Raw genomic sequence first — 16,590 nt, 5'->3', positions numbered from 1 at the left:
TAAAACAAAATCAATAATATCGGCCTTCATCGGTAAACTAATTCTTTATAAACAAAATTTAGGCAGAAAAGAATATTCGCAGTTTTCGCATTTGTCAAAATTACCAGAAATGCTTCAAGATGATGACATTTTATTATATGTCACTCACTTGGACGCATTACACAAGGATTTTGCGGGGAGGTTTGAGGATCTTTTAAATTTACAAATTCCTCAATGGATAATCAATCCGTACAATACCACAGCCATAGAAGAAGCCAATGTGATAATGCAAGAAGAGTTGATTACCATCAGCACAGACGAAGAGCTTAAGCAGAAGTTCAACCAAGGCTATCAGAAGTTCTGGTTGCAACGCAACATTGAAACACAGTATCCTACATTGTGGAACATTGCTGAAAAATACCTTATCGCTTTTCCATCACCATACCTAGTTGAAAAAAAGCTTCAGTGTGGTAACAAACATTTTGACGAAACAAAGAAACCGTTTGAAAATCAACGAACGTGGAGATTTAAGGCTGCAACTCACCAATATTGAACCGGATGTAGCTAGATTGGTAGATAGTCACCCAGTTCATCCATCACACTGAATGTTTTATTTTCTCTTTGCGAATTAATACTTTTTTAAATATAATTTCCTACCTACTTAAGATTCTTCAAGTACTTAATTTGTAATAATCATTATAAATTAAACTTGATATTTACTGAATTGCATGTCTTTTTATTTTGTTAAATTTTGATGAGAAAATGAAGTCAGCTTTAGTCACTTAACCAAGTGCAAAGTTTTCCAATTGGTACCTTAGTACCTAGGTATTTTGTATCAACAGGAAAAAACTAAATATAGGCCCCCTTATTCATAATAGTCTGCTAACTTAAAGCATTGCTAATTCTCACTCTGTCTTCTTCTATTGACCTAAGTCAGAATGAAAAATAACACTCTGTAGCAGCTGTTTTAAGTTAGCGGACCATTATGAATAAGGGGGTTGATCTTAAAAGTACGTAATTTGGAAAAGGGGTCACTTGTCCAAAATAGTTTGGGGATCCCTGCTCTACATACTACTACAGTAGAGTCTCGATAGTTCGAGTCTCGATAGTTCGAGTTTCCAATAATCCGAGCCTCTTTTTTTTTTTTTTTTTAAAAAAAAAAGGTTGCAACGATCTACTTTCTTTTTTTTTTTTTACTGACATGATAAATAATGAAAACATCATTGCAAAAGATAGATAGGGAAAGTACAGCTCAGTGACAAAGCAGACAACAATGCAACCAACACTGACGATTAGCTCGCTGCCCTGTTGTACGAACATCTGTTGTCAGTATGGCACGAAATACCCCGACTGCTGCCGGCTGCTACCGATCAATCCGGGGAGTTCATACGCTGCTGTAGTTCCCAGTACCTGTACTGTACGGTGTTGTGTGTCGCTAAATGATGATGGCATCCTCTTGGGTAAAAAAAAATATTCAGGAGGTAAAATAATCCCCCATTCGGATCTCCGGTCGGGGACTACTCTGGAGGACGTCGTTATCAGCAGAAAGTAAACTAGCGTTCTACGGATGGGAGCGTAGAAAGTCAGATCCCTTAATCGGACAGGTAGGTTAGAAAATTTAAAAAGGGATATGGATAGGTTAAAGTTAGATATAGTGGGAATTAGTGAAGTTCGGCGGCAGGAGGAACAAATGGGTTCAAATGGCTCTGAGCACTATGGGACTTAACATCTGTGGTCATCAGTCCCCTAGAACTTAGAACTACTTAAACCTAACTAACCTAAGGACATCACACACATCCATGCCCGAGGCAGGATTCGAACCTGCGACCGTAGCAGTCCCTCGGTCAGGAGGAACAAGACTTCTTGTCAGGTGAATATAGGGTTATATACAGACGTCTAAAAAATGAGATTGACAGGAAGTGCAAAATGGCTAAGCAGGAAGGGTCAGAGGACAAATGTAAGGATGTATAAGCATATATCAACAGCGGTAAGATAGATACTTCCTAACGGAAAATTAAAGAGACCTTCGGAGAAGAGAGGCCCACCTTGTGAATATCAAGAGCTCAAATGGAAAACCAGTCAGGGAAAGCAGAAAGGTGGTACAGTAGTCTCGATAGTTCGAGGTGAACGGGACCGGAACCACCTCGAACCATCGAAAACTCGGTCTATCGAAATTTAAATGGGAAAAAGAAATATTATGATATTGTAAGTAATAAAGGTCAAAGTATGAACTTTATTAAAATAAAAGTATTTACACATGCATTTGCATTGGGAGTATAACAATAATTATTTATTTAGACAAGTAATAGTGAAGTGTCTTTTGCTTGGCGAAGCTGCAACGTTTCCTTGCGGCAATGTCACGCCACCGTCTCAGGAGCAGTAGGTCAGTTGGTGTCGCCTCAGGCTGTTGTTCCACGTAGCATATGGCGGCCTCGAGAGCAGCGTAGCCATCGGTGCGACTCATAATCGGCGCAGCATCTGCCTCGTCATCCTCGTCACTCTCACACTGCGATGGAATGTTAACCATGTCAATTATAGAAGAGTCTGTCACTTCCAACTGTTCGACCGAATTTAACCACTCGCCTACTTCCACCTCTTCTGCCTCTTCACACCCTGGCAAACTTCTGATTAAATTACACAATGGTTGATCGTCCTCATCTGCTAAATCTTCAGTTTCTGTGTCTGGCATAACGCCCTGATCCATGGGCTGAATGAGACAGGTAACGTTTGGTGGGAAAAACAAGGCGAGGATACCGTCGCACTGCAGTTCTCCTGCATTTGGATGTGAGGACGCATTATCCATGAACAAAATTGCTTTCCATGGCAGTCCCCTTTCTTTTAAAAAATTGTCACAGTCAGGTGCAAATGAAACTTCCTGGCAGATTAAAACTGTGTGCCAGACCGATACTCGAACTCGGGACCTTTGCCTTTCGCGGGCAAGTGCTCTACCATCTGAGCTACCGAAGCACGACTCACGGCCGGTCCTCACAGCTTTTCTTCTGCCAGCTTGTCTCCTATCTTCCAAACTGTACAGAAGCTCTCCTGCGAACCATGCAGAACTACCACTCCTGAAAGAAAGGATATTGCTGAGACATGGCTTAGCCACAGCCTGGGGGATGTTTCCAGCTGTGAGGACCGGCCGTGAGTCGTGCTTCGGTAGCTCAGATGGTAGTGCACTTGCCCGCGAAAGGAAAAGGTCCGGAGTTCGAGTCTCGGTCGGGCACACAGTTTTAATCTGCCAGGAAGTTTCATATCAGCGCACCCTCCGCTGCAGAGTGAAAATCTCATTCTGCAGGTGCAAATGAGTTGAAAAACCAGTTCTTGAAGATTTCCTGATTCACGTAGGCATTATTCTGATGTGTATAGACAACCGGAAGAGCTGAGATGAATACATTCTTGAATACTCTTGGGTTGGCAGACTTCCCAATCACAACTAGTTTTAGTTTGTGGTGTCCAGTTGCACTTGAAGCTGCCATAACTGTGAGCCGCTCTTTGCTTTTTTTGTGCCCAGGAGCCCTTTTTACTTCGCAAGAAGCAAGTGTTCTCGCTGCTAACATTTTAAAATTTAGCCCAGTTTCGTCACAGTTATATATTTGTTCATTAGACAAATTTTCGTCAGTTATGATTTTTTTTAACTCGACGATAAATATTGAAACGGCCTGAGCGTCACCAGAGAGTTTTTCTCCACATACGTCTAGTTGACGCACTCCATACCTCTTCTTCCACTTGTCGAGCCAGCTCACACTAGCGGAGAAATTGTCATCTCCTTCCTGCAGCAGGTTTCTGAAAAACAAAGCTTTTTCTTGCAAGATTGGCCCAGAAATCGGGGCACTCTTCTGTCTCTGTTGGGTAAACCACATGAACAATGCCTCACTTGTTTTTTCGAAGTCTGGCTTCTTTATACTTCTTCAACTGAGAGCATTTCTGCGAAGAAAACAGTTCCAATTTAAGTCGGTTTCTTCGCCAGTCACCAACAGTAACTTCACCGACACCATATTCGAGAGCAAGTTTTTTTATTGTTTCTCCTTTGCCAAGCCGTCTTAGTGCTTTTAATTTTAGATGCAAAGGCACAAATTTCCTCTTCTTTGTTACAGCACTCATCTTTGTAAGGTGTACAACGGAACACACAGTCAACAAACTATACAATAGAGCTGCATGCTCTCGGGGAAAATTACGGCTGTAGTTTCCCCTTGCTTTTAATCGTTCGCAGCACAAGTACAGGAAAGCTGTTTTGGTTGATGTTAAAAGGCCAGATTAGTCAATCATTCAGACTGTTGCCACCAACTATTGAATAGCCTGGTCCCTCTCTTCGGGAACCACTCGTCTGTCTGGCCTCTCAACAGGTACCCCGACGTTGTGGTTGCACCTACGATACGGCTATCCGTATCGCTGAGGCACGCAAGCCTCCCCACCAACGGCAAGGTGTCTTGTTATGGATGTAGTGCTACGGCGTAACAGTCATATGTGGAAACAGACACTGTAAAGAGTGCAAATGAAAGGTATAAAACTTTAGGGATGTATGAAATGTATCAGAGAGACCAAAGCTGTAACCGTAAATGTAATGTCTAGATAGACGAAGGACAAAGACCATCCACATAAGTTGTTATATAAACCATAGTAGAAGGGTCCTCGATTTCACTTTTTGAGCTCATTGTTTGCTTATTTTGCTTATTTTTTTTAGCTCGCTCGACTCTGAACTGTGCCAGCTGTGTGTTCAGCTTTAATTCGTATCTGAAGAATAAATGATTAATTAGATTCCGCGAATAATAAAATGTGTAAGAACCATATAAAAGTAATGTATTTACAGACAGTTTTTTGTTTCTCCGTCATAACTATCGATCAGTCGATGTAAGTGTATGTCAATTACTTAGTAAAATACTGTTAAATGCGTTTTTTTGTTTCATTTAAAACACTTGTCATTTCTTTACAAGATTATTAATTGTGGAATAATTAGATACGGAAGCTTTTCTTTTGGTCCGTGTAATTTTTATGCGCCATTTCATGTCCAGCTATCTTTTGTCTTAAAATTCTGATAGGACCTGCAATCATTTTCACATTACGAAGTCCGATAAAAAATGACAGATTCTTTTACGAAAGGAAACGGCATTAAATTCAAGGTCAGTTTATAGATTACCAAAAGAACTGCCTTCCAAGCTAACTATGGCCGTAGCTATTTTAAAGTTGCAACTGAAATAGTTTAATGTTGTTGTTGTTGTGGTCTTCAGTCCTGAGACTGGTTTGATGCAGCTCTCCATGCTAATCTATCCTGTGCAAGCTTTTTCATCTCCCATTACCTACTGCAACCTACATCCTTCTGAATCTGCTTAGTTTATTCATCTCTTGGTCTCCCTCTACGATTTTTACCCTCCACACTGCCCTCCAATGCTAAATTTGTGATCCCTTGATGCCTCAGGACATGTCCTACCTACCGATCCCTTCTTCTAGTCAAGTTGTGCCACAAACTTCTCTTCGCCCCAATCCTATTCAATACCTCCTCATTAGTTACGTGATCTACCCACCTAATCTTCAACATTCTTCTGTAGCACCACATATCAAAAGCTTCTATTCTCTTCTTGTCCAAACTATTTATCGTCCATGTTTCACTTCCATACATGGCTACACCCCATACAAATACTTTCAGAAACGACTTCCTGACACTTAAACCTATACTCGATGTTAACAAATTTCTCTTCTTCAGAAACACTTTCCTTGCCATTGCCAGTCTACATTTTATATCCTTTCTACTTCGACCATCATCAGTTATTTTGCTCCCCAAATAGCAAAACTCCTATACTACTTTAAGTGTCTCATTTCCTAATCTAATTCCCTCAGCATCACCTGACTTAATTCCACTACATTCCATTATCCTTGTTTTGCTTTTGTTGATGTTCATCTTATATCCTCCTTTCAAGACATTGTCTATTCCGTTCAACAGCTCTTCCAAGTCCTTTGCTGTCTCTGACAGAATTACAATGTCATCGGCGGGCCTCACAGTTTTTATTTCTTCTCCCTGGATTTTAATACCTACTCCAAATGTTTCATTTGTTTCCTTTACTGCTTGCTCAATATACAGATTGAATAACATCGGGGAGAGGCTACAACCCTGTCTCACTCCTTTCCCAACCACTGCTTCCCTTTCATGTCCCTCGACTCTTATAACTGCAATCTGGTTTTTGTACAAATTGTAAATAGCCTTTCGCTCCCTATATTTTACCTCTGCCACCTTTAGAATTTGAAAGAGAGTATTCCAGTCAACATTGTCAAAAGCTTTCTCTAAGTCTACAAATGCTAGAAACGTAGGTTTGCCTTTCCTTAATCTTTCTTCTAAGATAAGTCGTAGGGTCGGTATTGCCTCACGTGTTCCATCATTTCTACGGAATCCAAACTGATCTTCCCCGAGGTCGGCTTCTACCAGTTTTTCCATTCGTCTGTAAATAATTCGCGTTAGTATTTTGCAGCTATGACTTATTAAACTGATAGTTCGGTAATTTTCACATCTGTCAACACTTGCTTTCTTTGAGATTGGAATTATTATATTCTTCTTGAAGTCTGAGGGTATTTCGCCTGTCTCGTACATCTTGCTCACCAGATGGTAGAGTTTTGTCAGGAATGACTCTCCCAAGGCCGTCAGTAGTTCTAATGGAATGTTGTCTACTCCCGGGGAAATTGTTTAATAATATACGTAAAAACATTAATAATAGCCGGCCGAAGTGGCCGTGCGGTTCTAGGAGTTGCAGTCTGGAACCGCGAGACCGCTACGGTCGCAGGTTCGAATCCTGTCTCGGGCATGAATGTGTGTGATGTCCTTAGGTTAGTTAGGTTTAACTAGTTCAAAGTTCTAGGCGACTAATGACCTCAGAAGTTGAGTCCCATAGTGCTCAGAGCCATTTGAATGATTTTGAACATTAACAATAGAATCAAAGAAATTATATTTCATGAAAAGAGGCCCCAGTTATCTTTAGGTTGTCGTCATTGCTAATTACTTCAAGTCACAGAGTAAATTCATATTTGCCTTTTTCAGTTATTTTATGTAACTTCAGTTCATTTAAAGACAGGTGGTAATATTAAACTGGTGACCATGACCGGACAGTCCATAAAAAGGAGTATAATTTTGTGTTGCATATTTAGTTTGTAAAATATCATGTTTTGTAATTGTGTTATGTATTCTCTGATTCATGTATCCTAACCTATTTGAGACAATAATATCCAGTAAAGCAGAAAAAGCAAAGGAAAAGCGAAAAATCAGCATAAAGAACTATGAAATAATGCGAAAATAGATCGCAATCTCCAGATGAGGAAACCTATGTTAAGTGTGAAACATCTTTGCGCTTTGAAAATCTGATTGTCAAAGCAAATGTGCCTGGTCTCCTTTCCTTTTTAGTAATTTAAATAGAAAAGCGTGTGAAGTTTTATTTAGTAGAAATCTTAATCTAAAGTTACACGCCACAAGCTGGCGAAGTTTCGCTAGTTCGAAGACATATTGTCAAGGGGTTTTAGGTTGTTTCTTTTTTTTTTAGTGAAAATGTGAATCAGAAAATTGTTTTTGTGTAATAGACTTTGTTGAAAGAAAAGTGAATATTTTAATTTTAATAATTTGTTCGAAAAACCAATGGAGAGGGGTAAAGTCGGTAAAGCTCCGATAATCGGGCAAGAGGACGATACGCAACATCTGGAATTAAATCGGAGATCGGCTGATACCTGACAAAGAGGTCGAAGGAACAAGATCCGCTGCGAGTAACGTAGATTTACCGGTAGAACGCGAAGAAGACATTGAATTGCCATGTTCCGTATCATGTCCTTTTGCTGAGCTGTACAAAGGACTAGACACAAATATACAGAAAAACTTTATTCATCTTTCTAAGGAGCCTACGGTACAAATTACTACGTATATTCAAAATCAGATAGACGAAAATTTTAAACAGTTTACAAATGAGCAAACTGTGATAATTAGTACACGTATCGAGCAGAAAATGAGCGAAAATTTTAAGCATTTAGCAGAAGACCAATGGCGTAACGGTTAGCAACGCCTGTATAAGACAAGTGTCTGGCGCAGTTGTTAGCTCGGTTGTTGCTGCTACAATGGCAGTTATCAAGACTTAACTGAGACTGAACGTGGTGTTATAGTCAGCTCTCGAGAGATGGGACGCAGCATCTCCGAGTTAGCGATAACGTGGGGATTTTCCCGTGCGGCCATTTCACGAGTGTACCGTGAATATCAGGAATCCGATAAAACATCGAATCCCCGACATCGCTGCGGCCGGAAAAAGATCCTTCAAGAACAGGACCAACGACGACTGAAGAGAATCGTTCAACGTAACAGAAGTGCAACCCTTCCGCAAATTGCTGCAGATTTTATTTCTGGGCCATCAACAAATCACTGCTGTGAGCTTTCGGAGACGAAGGCCCACTCGTGGACCCTTGATGACTGCACGACGCAAAGCATTACGCTTCGCCTGGGCCCGCTAGCACCGGCATTGGACTGTTGATGACTGGAAACATGTTGCCTGGTCGGACGAGTCTCGTCTCAAATTGTATCGACCGTATGGACGTGTACAGGCATCGAGATAACCTCATGAATCCATGGACCCTGCATGTCAGCAGAGAACTGTCCAAGTTGGTGGAGGTTTTGTAATAGTGTGGGGTGTGTGCAATTGGAGTGATATGGGACCCCTGATACCTCTAGATACGACTCTGACAGGTGACACGTACGTAAGCATCCTTTCTGATCACCTGCACCCATTCATGTCCATTGTGCATTACGACGGCAATTCCAACAGGACAATGCGACGCTCCACACGTCCATAATTGGTACAGAGTGGCTCCAGAAACACTCTTCTGAGTTTAAACACTTCCGCTGGCCACCAAACGCCCCTGACATGAACATTATTGAGCGTATTTGGGATGCCTTGCAACATGCTGTTCAGAAGGGATCTTCACCCTCTGGTAATCTTACGGACTCATGGCCATCCCTGCAGGATTCATTGTGTCAATTCTCTCCAGCACTACTTGAGACATTAGTCGAATCCATGCCACGTCGTGTTGCGGCACTTCTGCGTGCTCGCGGGGTCCCTACACGATGTTATGCAGATGTACAAGTTTCTTTGGCTCTTCAGTGTATTACAAAACTCAAGTGCAGATGTTCTGACCAGTGGCAAAGAAGATAACGATGAAGTCAAAACAGAATCGTTTCCAATTAAAACTATGGACAGACGTAAGGAAGATAAAATTTGTGGTTTCACATATTCAGAATGAGGGGGCCCTCTGGGCATCGGAAATAATAGATAGAGGCAAAACTTACAAGCAAATTTAACGAGCTTTTCTTGTCAAATATTGGTTTCCATGCATTCAAGAGAGATTACCTTAAGAAGTTTACTCCCCAGAAGCTTACAATAGTAAGCAGGGAATTTCACACAAATATTTCGAAAAGTACATAAACAAAAAGTATTGGCATGACCCAATATCAACGAATGACGTAATCCGAATTCTCAAGGCAAAACTGCCTGAAAGAGAAGTTATTGAATGCATCTGCAACAGACATAGGACAGTTCTTGTCAGTAGTTGATTAAACGAAAACGTGGATTCACGGCAATGGTCACAATAACGGCAAAGAGTCAACAGCAATTGAATAATAATAATTATAATAGTAATAAACATAGTCGTAATCACAATGGTGATGGTAGAGCCTCACCCCAACAAAATTATAGAAATAACTACGCTAATGATGGTACTAACAGGCCACCGTTTAGTACAAATAGAAGGTCCGATTATACACTCCTGGAAATTGAAATAACAACACCGTGAATTCATTGTCCCAGGAAGGGGAAACTTTATTGACACATTCCTGGGGTCAGATACATCACATGATCACACTGACAGAACCACAGGCACATAGACACAGGCAACAGAGCATGCACAATGTCGGCACTAGTACAGTGTATATCCACCTTTCGCAGCAATGCAGGCTGCTATTCTCCCATGGAGACGATCGTAGAGATGCTGGATGTAGTCCTGTGGAACGGCTTGCCATGCCATTTCCACCTGGCGCCTCAGTTGGACCAGCGTTCGTGCTGGACGTGCAGACCGCGTGAGACGACGCTTCATCCAGTCCCAAACATGCTCAATGGGGGACAGATCCGGAGATCTTGCTGGCCAGGGTAGTTGACTTACACCTTCTAGAGCACGTTGGGTGGCACGGGATACATGCGGACGTGCATTGTCCTGTTGGAACAGCAAGTTCCCTTGCCGGTCTAGGAATGGTAGAACGATGGGTTCGATGACGGTTTGGATGTACCGTGCACTATTCAGTGTCCCCTCGACGATCACCAGTGGTGTACGGCCAGTGTGGGAGATCGCTCCCCACACCATGATGCCGGGTGTTGGCCCTGTGTGCCTCGGTCGTATGCAGTCCTGGTTGTGGCGCTCACCTGCACGGCGCCAAACACGCATACGACCATCATTGGCACCAAGGCAGAAGCGACTCTCATCGCTGAAGACGACACGTCTCCATTCGTCCCTCCATTCACGCCTGTCGCGACACCACTGGAGGCGGGCTGCACGATGTTGGGGCGTGAGCAGAAGACGGCCTAACGGTTTGCGGGACCGTAGCCCAGCTTCATGGAGACGGTTGCGAATGGTCCTCGCCGATACCCCAGGAGCAACAGTGTCCCTAATTTGCTGGGAAGTGGCGGTGCGGTCCCCTACGGCACTGCGTAGGATCCTACGGTCTTGGCGTGCATCCGTGCGTCGCTGCGGTCCGGTCCCAGGTCGACGGGCACGTGCACCTTCCGCCGACCACTGGCGACAACATCGATGTACTGTGGAGACCTCACGCCCCACGTGTTGAGCAATTCGGCGGTAGGTCCACCCGGCCTCCCGCATGCCCACTATACGCCCTCGTTCAAAGTCCGTCAACTGCACATACGGTTCACGTCCACGCTGTCGCGGCATGCTACCAGTGTTAAAGACTGCGATGGAGCTCCGTATGCCACGGCAAACCGGCTGACACTGACGGCGGCGGTGCACAAATGCTGCGCAGCTAGCGCCATTCGACGGCCAACACCGCGGTTCCTGGTGTGTCCGCTGTGCCGTGCGTGTGATCATTGCTTGTACAGCCCTCTCGCAGTGTCAGGAGCAAGTATGGTGGGTCTGACACACCGGTGTCAATGTGTTCTTTTTTCCATTTCCAGGAGTGTACGTACAATCCGGGGTACCGAAATAATAACAACCATAATAATAAGTGTGAGGTGAGATGCTTGGAAAGATAATGCCCAAAGTAATACGCAACAAAACCTTGTGCCACAGACCAGTGGTCCGCAGAATTCAAATACAAATCAGAATCAAAATAATAAGTCATAATAACAGTAGTAACAATCCGAACTGAAGAACACGAAACCAACCGGCGAGTCTTATTGAAGTTATCGAAAGTAATGAACCATCTAACAGCAATTTAACAAACTAATTTCAGCCACATCATTCCCTCGATAGTGGTCAGGAATGGTGTAGGGGGCAAACCTACAGAAGAGGTCTATTTGATTAGACATAATGAAGTTAAAGATACACGAGACGAGTTATTTTCTGCTGAGAACTACTGTAGGGAAGAAGGAAGACACAGGTGCGTCATCAAATGTACGTTTCCTCAACTTATTTAAGCAAAGATGTGAAAAGGGTCCAGCTCTCACAGTACCATTTCAGAACTGCAGAGTAATAGGTGCCGTCGAGGCTAGATCGAAGAATGTTATTACCTGGCAGACGCAGATGGAAAATGTACAGGGAACGGGGCATTTAATAGCACGCTCCTGGTAGTGGAGACTGTCGGCCAGCTGTGTATTAGGAATACAGTTTCTACAAGAGAGGGACGCAGAAATCAACCTCACTATAGATAAATGCCATGTTCAAGTGGACGGTACAGAAATGGGTCTGGATTCGATTACGACGAAAAATAAACATGGCAGTCGTACAATGAAGCCTTTCACGACCGGGTGTTTCACCTGCTGAGAATTCTTCCGGGTTGTAAGGCTGTGGTCCATGGAACTCTTCTATCCCTGATGTTTTGTCCAAAGCTACGTTGGACATCTTTGGAGGTGCTCCTGCTTCTGCTGGTTCCTGCAGATTGACGAATCGGACGTCGAAGAGCGGCCTAAATACCGTGAAACGTGGACGTGGTCCGGATTTCGTGATAGCAGAGATAAACCTTGTCAAAGATAAAATATAACTATCGATCATAGTATCTCAAAGATAAACTTCTCATCGATTCTGTAGCGCCACTTTCCATATATTACTGAGTTTCATGGTTTCTTCTTTTCTGTTAAAATTATCTCCATGTACGTGTGGTAGGGTCTACATTGGAACTACAAAGAGAGGTGTGAATACACAGTTGAAGGGACATAAAAGTCTTTGCCGACTAGGGAAAACATAAAATTCACCTGTGGCGGAACATGCTCTTCAGTCAGGTGATCACATAGTGAAATTTTTCGTTAACTGAAATTTTATGTACTATGACGAACTATTATCCACAGCTATATAAAGAAGACATCAAAATATATAAACAGGGTGGAAATTTTAACAGAAAAGAAGCCAATGAACTCAGCGATATATGGACAGTGGCGCTACAGAATCGATGAGGAGTTTTTATCTTTGACATACCATGATCGATAGTTATATTTTATCTTTGACAAGGTTTATCTCTATCACGTGACATCCAGACCACGCCCACTTTCCACGGTATTTAGGCTGCTCTTCGACGTCAGACTTGTCAGTCGCCAAGACTCAGCACATCCAGGAGCACCCCCAAAACGTCAGGGATAGAAGAGTTCCATAGAACACAGCCATACAACCCGGAAGAATTCTCAGCAGATAACATGGCAGATTTTACACAGAGGGTAAAGGTTAATTTGTGGGTATTGAAACACTGTTAATAGTTAATCTTCCAATTACTCAAGCTGATGGCAGTAAGTGTACCAATAACGATAATGGTATGCAATATCTCAATGTAGCATTACAGGGCAAGATCCTAGAATCTGGATATTTAACAGAACAACAAAGGAATGAACTCAGTATCTTATATTGAATGTATGTTTATTGTTTAGCGGTCATCACACCTCCAGATATCCGTGGTTAATGTCCATCCAGACTGGAAAAGTCTAAGGCATTGTATCTGAAGACCCTCCGCATTACACGGGTATCAGCCAGCAGAACCAAGGCTCAATTCAAGGAAAAGCTTTCTTCATTCAGCTGAAAGCCTCACTGAACCACCTTCGAACTTCAGAGTCAATTCATGGCGTTCCAGATCCACTCACCTTGCAGAGTGGATGATCCCGACCGAAAGCCTACCACCAGGTCACGAATAAAAGCTGGTCAAATATGGAAGACCCTCAACAGGGTTCTGGAGTTAGAACAACGAAGATCAACTTGAAAAAGTGGGGATCTGCATGCGACTCCACAGCATGCGAATGCGGTTAAGAACAGATAATGAGTCATCTTCTTGTCAGAAGCCTATGCCCAACGTCATGCTCGCCACAGAATGTCGTAGATGCCACCAAGGAAGCATGCGAAGTTGCTGCACACTGGTCACGCCGTATTTAATTGTAATTGTTATGCTTATAGTACCATGTTTTGGAACATTTTGTATGACTTGTGAGCTATAGTGTGTGTTTCTGACAAGATTAAATAAATAAAGTAGTCTCTTCTACAAATACTTACAAGTATTTACTGAGAAACTCGGTGTAATTGAAGGTTACGTATGTCATATGCAAGCAAAACCACATAAAAGGTATTGCTGTGCCACATGCTCAATTCCCACGGCCAAAAGAGAGGCAGTAAATAACGAAATTAGAAAATTATAGATTGGGGAATTATGGAAACATCACTTACTCTCTACAGAGATTGGGGAATTATGGAACCGTCACTTACTCCCTACAGCAGTCCCTTACTACCAGCAGCAAAATCAGGAGGTAGTATACGTCTGGTGCTGGATGCAAGAGCTATGAACAAAATCATAATACCTATGAGAACCCAGTCTCAAAATATTGATGAACAAATATAAAAGTTTTATGGTGTTCAGTATTTATCATCGATCTGAAAAGTTCGAACTAGCAGGTCCAGAAAATACACAGCTCTCATTTTCAACAATAGAAGCTATCAATTTCGTGTCTTACCACTTGGGGCGGTAGTGAGTGCGGGTGTATTTATTAGCGCCTTAGACACAGTACTAGGTCCCTATCTACTTGATAAAGTTATAGTGTATGTAGACGATTTAGTGATAGCTACATAAACGAAGAAAGAGCTCCAATTGCTAGAAAGGGTAGTTTACAAGTTCCAGGATCCAGATGTCACTGCAAACTTGCAGAAGTCGCAATTTGGCAAAGACAGAATAAAGTTTTGAGGTCATATTTTCATGCATGACAGTATCAAACCGAACCCAACTAAAGTAGATGCATTAAAGAATATGCCAGTTCCTTGCACTTCTTTCTTTCGTCGTTTTTATTTAGTCAGTTGCTTAATAGTGAACCACTGTTAAACCTGCTAAGAAAAAAAAATCTTGGCGTTGGACAGACGATTGTGAAACTGCATATGAAAATATTAAGCACGCGCTAGTAAATGCACAAATCTTGCATCATCCTGGGGTATGAAGACTTCTGTTTGTGTATTGACACATCATTCTCTGACTTAGGATCTTGCCTTTTTCCAATAGAAACAAATCGCAGTAACGTTGGTGCTAGAGCAATAGGATTTGCTAGCAGAACACACTCTGAATACGAGAGATCCTGTCATGCATAGAACTCGAAGCCTTGGCAGTCATTTGGTCATCAAAGAAATGTAATTTTTATATTCATGGCAAACATGTTACGGTTTTTGTGATCATTAAGCTTTAACTTTCCTAATGAGTTGGAAACTGTTAAATCAACGTTTAGCATGCTGGTCATTAGTTTTACAAATTTTGGAAATTTGTGGTAAGGTCCAATGGGATAAAACTTAGTTTTACAAGAATGTGCTTGCAGGTAGTGCATATCAGAGGCAAGGAAAAGTGGAAGCTGATACGCTATGTCGCTCTCCGCAAATTTTACATGAATACTCAAAATTATTAGAGCAGACTGCTGAATTTAAAGTATCGTTAACAAAAGAGTCCACCTGTAGGAAATCATACTTAAACATGTCTCTTTACATACAAGAGCTACAAAAAGCAGATCCTAGGCGGGCACCAATCAGGGAATCACTAGCACATGAAACTGCAAACACAACTGACGAACACTGCACTCTGTATAACGACATTCTATTTTACTGTCGTAACATACAGATAGGTGAGTGGCGTGTGTGTGCGTTCCTTTAGATTACCCAGAACCATTAGTCTGGTATTCTCACTACGTTTGGAGGTACTACGGAGTAAACAAATACACTCAAATATTAAATGCTATTGCCATTTTTCCTAACATGAAGCAGTACATACATAAGGCGTTGAGAACATGTTCAACTAGTCACAGAGCAAAACTCATAACTGAATGTAGTCGGACTCAATTACACGCGATACTACCGACTGAACCACATGAAATCGTGACAGTAGACATCACTGGGCCACTTCTCGGGTCACGTGGGGGCATAAAATATGTGGTATTCGTATTGGAAAAATTTATAAAACTATATGCAACCAAGACCACCACTTCAGCTCCATTTATAAAACGAATTGTGAATGATTACATAACGAGAGTAGCGAACTTTGGAGCTACACTTGCCGACAATGCTGCTAATTCTACGACTAATAAGTGGAAGTCCTTCTGCAAGAACAAAACATTAAACAGACATTGATATACCTCTTCTAGCCGGAGGGAAATTTAACAGGTTTATAGGAACATACATACCAAACAACCATAAAAAAATAGGTAGAATACAAAAAACCTTTCCAGGAAATAGTACACTTGCCTCACATCTCCACTACTTTTACACCTGCTGAGTTAATGTTCTGAACACAAGAAAACCAGTGGGTTAAACCTTTTCCACGTATGCCGAGAGCAGAGGTATCATGGAAAGAAAAACAAAACTAACTATTGCCTCGTTAGCACACAAGGTTCAATTAAGACAGAACAAGTTTGACAAAAATCTAGGTAAAGTACAAAAGTGCCAGATTGATGGTAAAGTTTTATTGAAGTCTCATCCAAAACCCGCCTTGTCACAGAAGAAGGACAAGAAGTAGCAACTAAAATACACTGGTTCTTTTAGAAAGGTGAGTATACCTCATGATGGAAGTTATTTGCCGATATATCCAGAATCAAAAAGAGTGAGAGGAATGTCTTGTAGGAAATACTGCAACCAGCCAAGAGTTTTCTTGAAATGATTTTATTGTACCATTACTAGTTTCAGGCCTGAGCCAATCGTCAGATGGTACGCTTGTTTCTTTGCACGTTTTGCATTTATGTCCTACAATGTAACAAAACTTTTGTAATGCATAGATTACAAAAGATATACTGGCGTTGTCAATAAGGCCTGGCCTATTTGTAGCTACAAGGTCGAAGATTGCGTGTGGGCTACCAGACTAGCTGCTCAAGACAGCTTTCAGAAAATGTGTGCAAAAGTAATTCGCACGACTGTCTGTCTGTACCCCCCGCAATGATTCTACAGACA

Source organism: Schistocerca piceifrons, chromosome 4, assembly GCF_021461385.2.
Source record: "Schistocerca piceifrons isolate TAMUIC-IGC-003096 chromosome 4, iqSchPice1.1, whole genome shotgun sequence".
In the NCBI taxonomy this organism is placed as follows: Eukaryota; Metazoa; Arthropoda; class Insecta; order Orthoptera; family Acrididae; genus Schistocerca; species Schistocerca piceifrons.
This window is presented reverse-complemented; position numbering follows the sequence as displayed.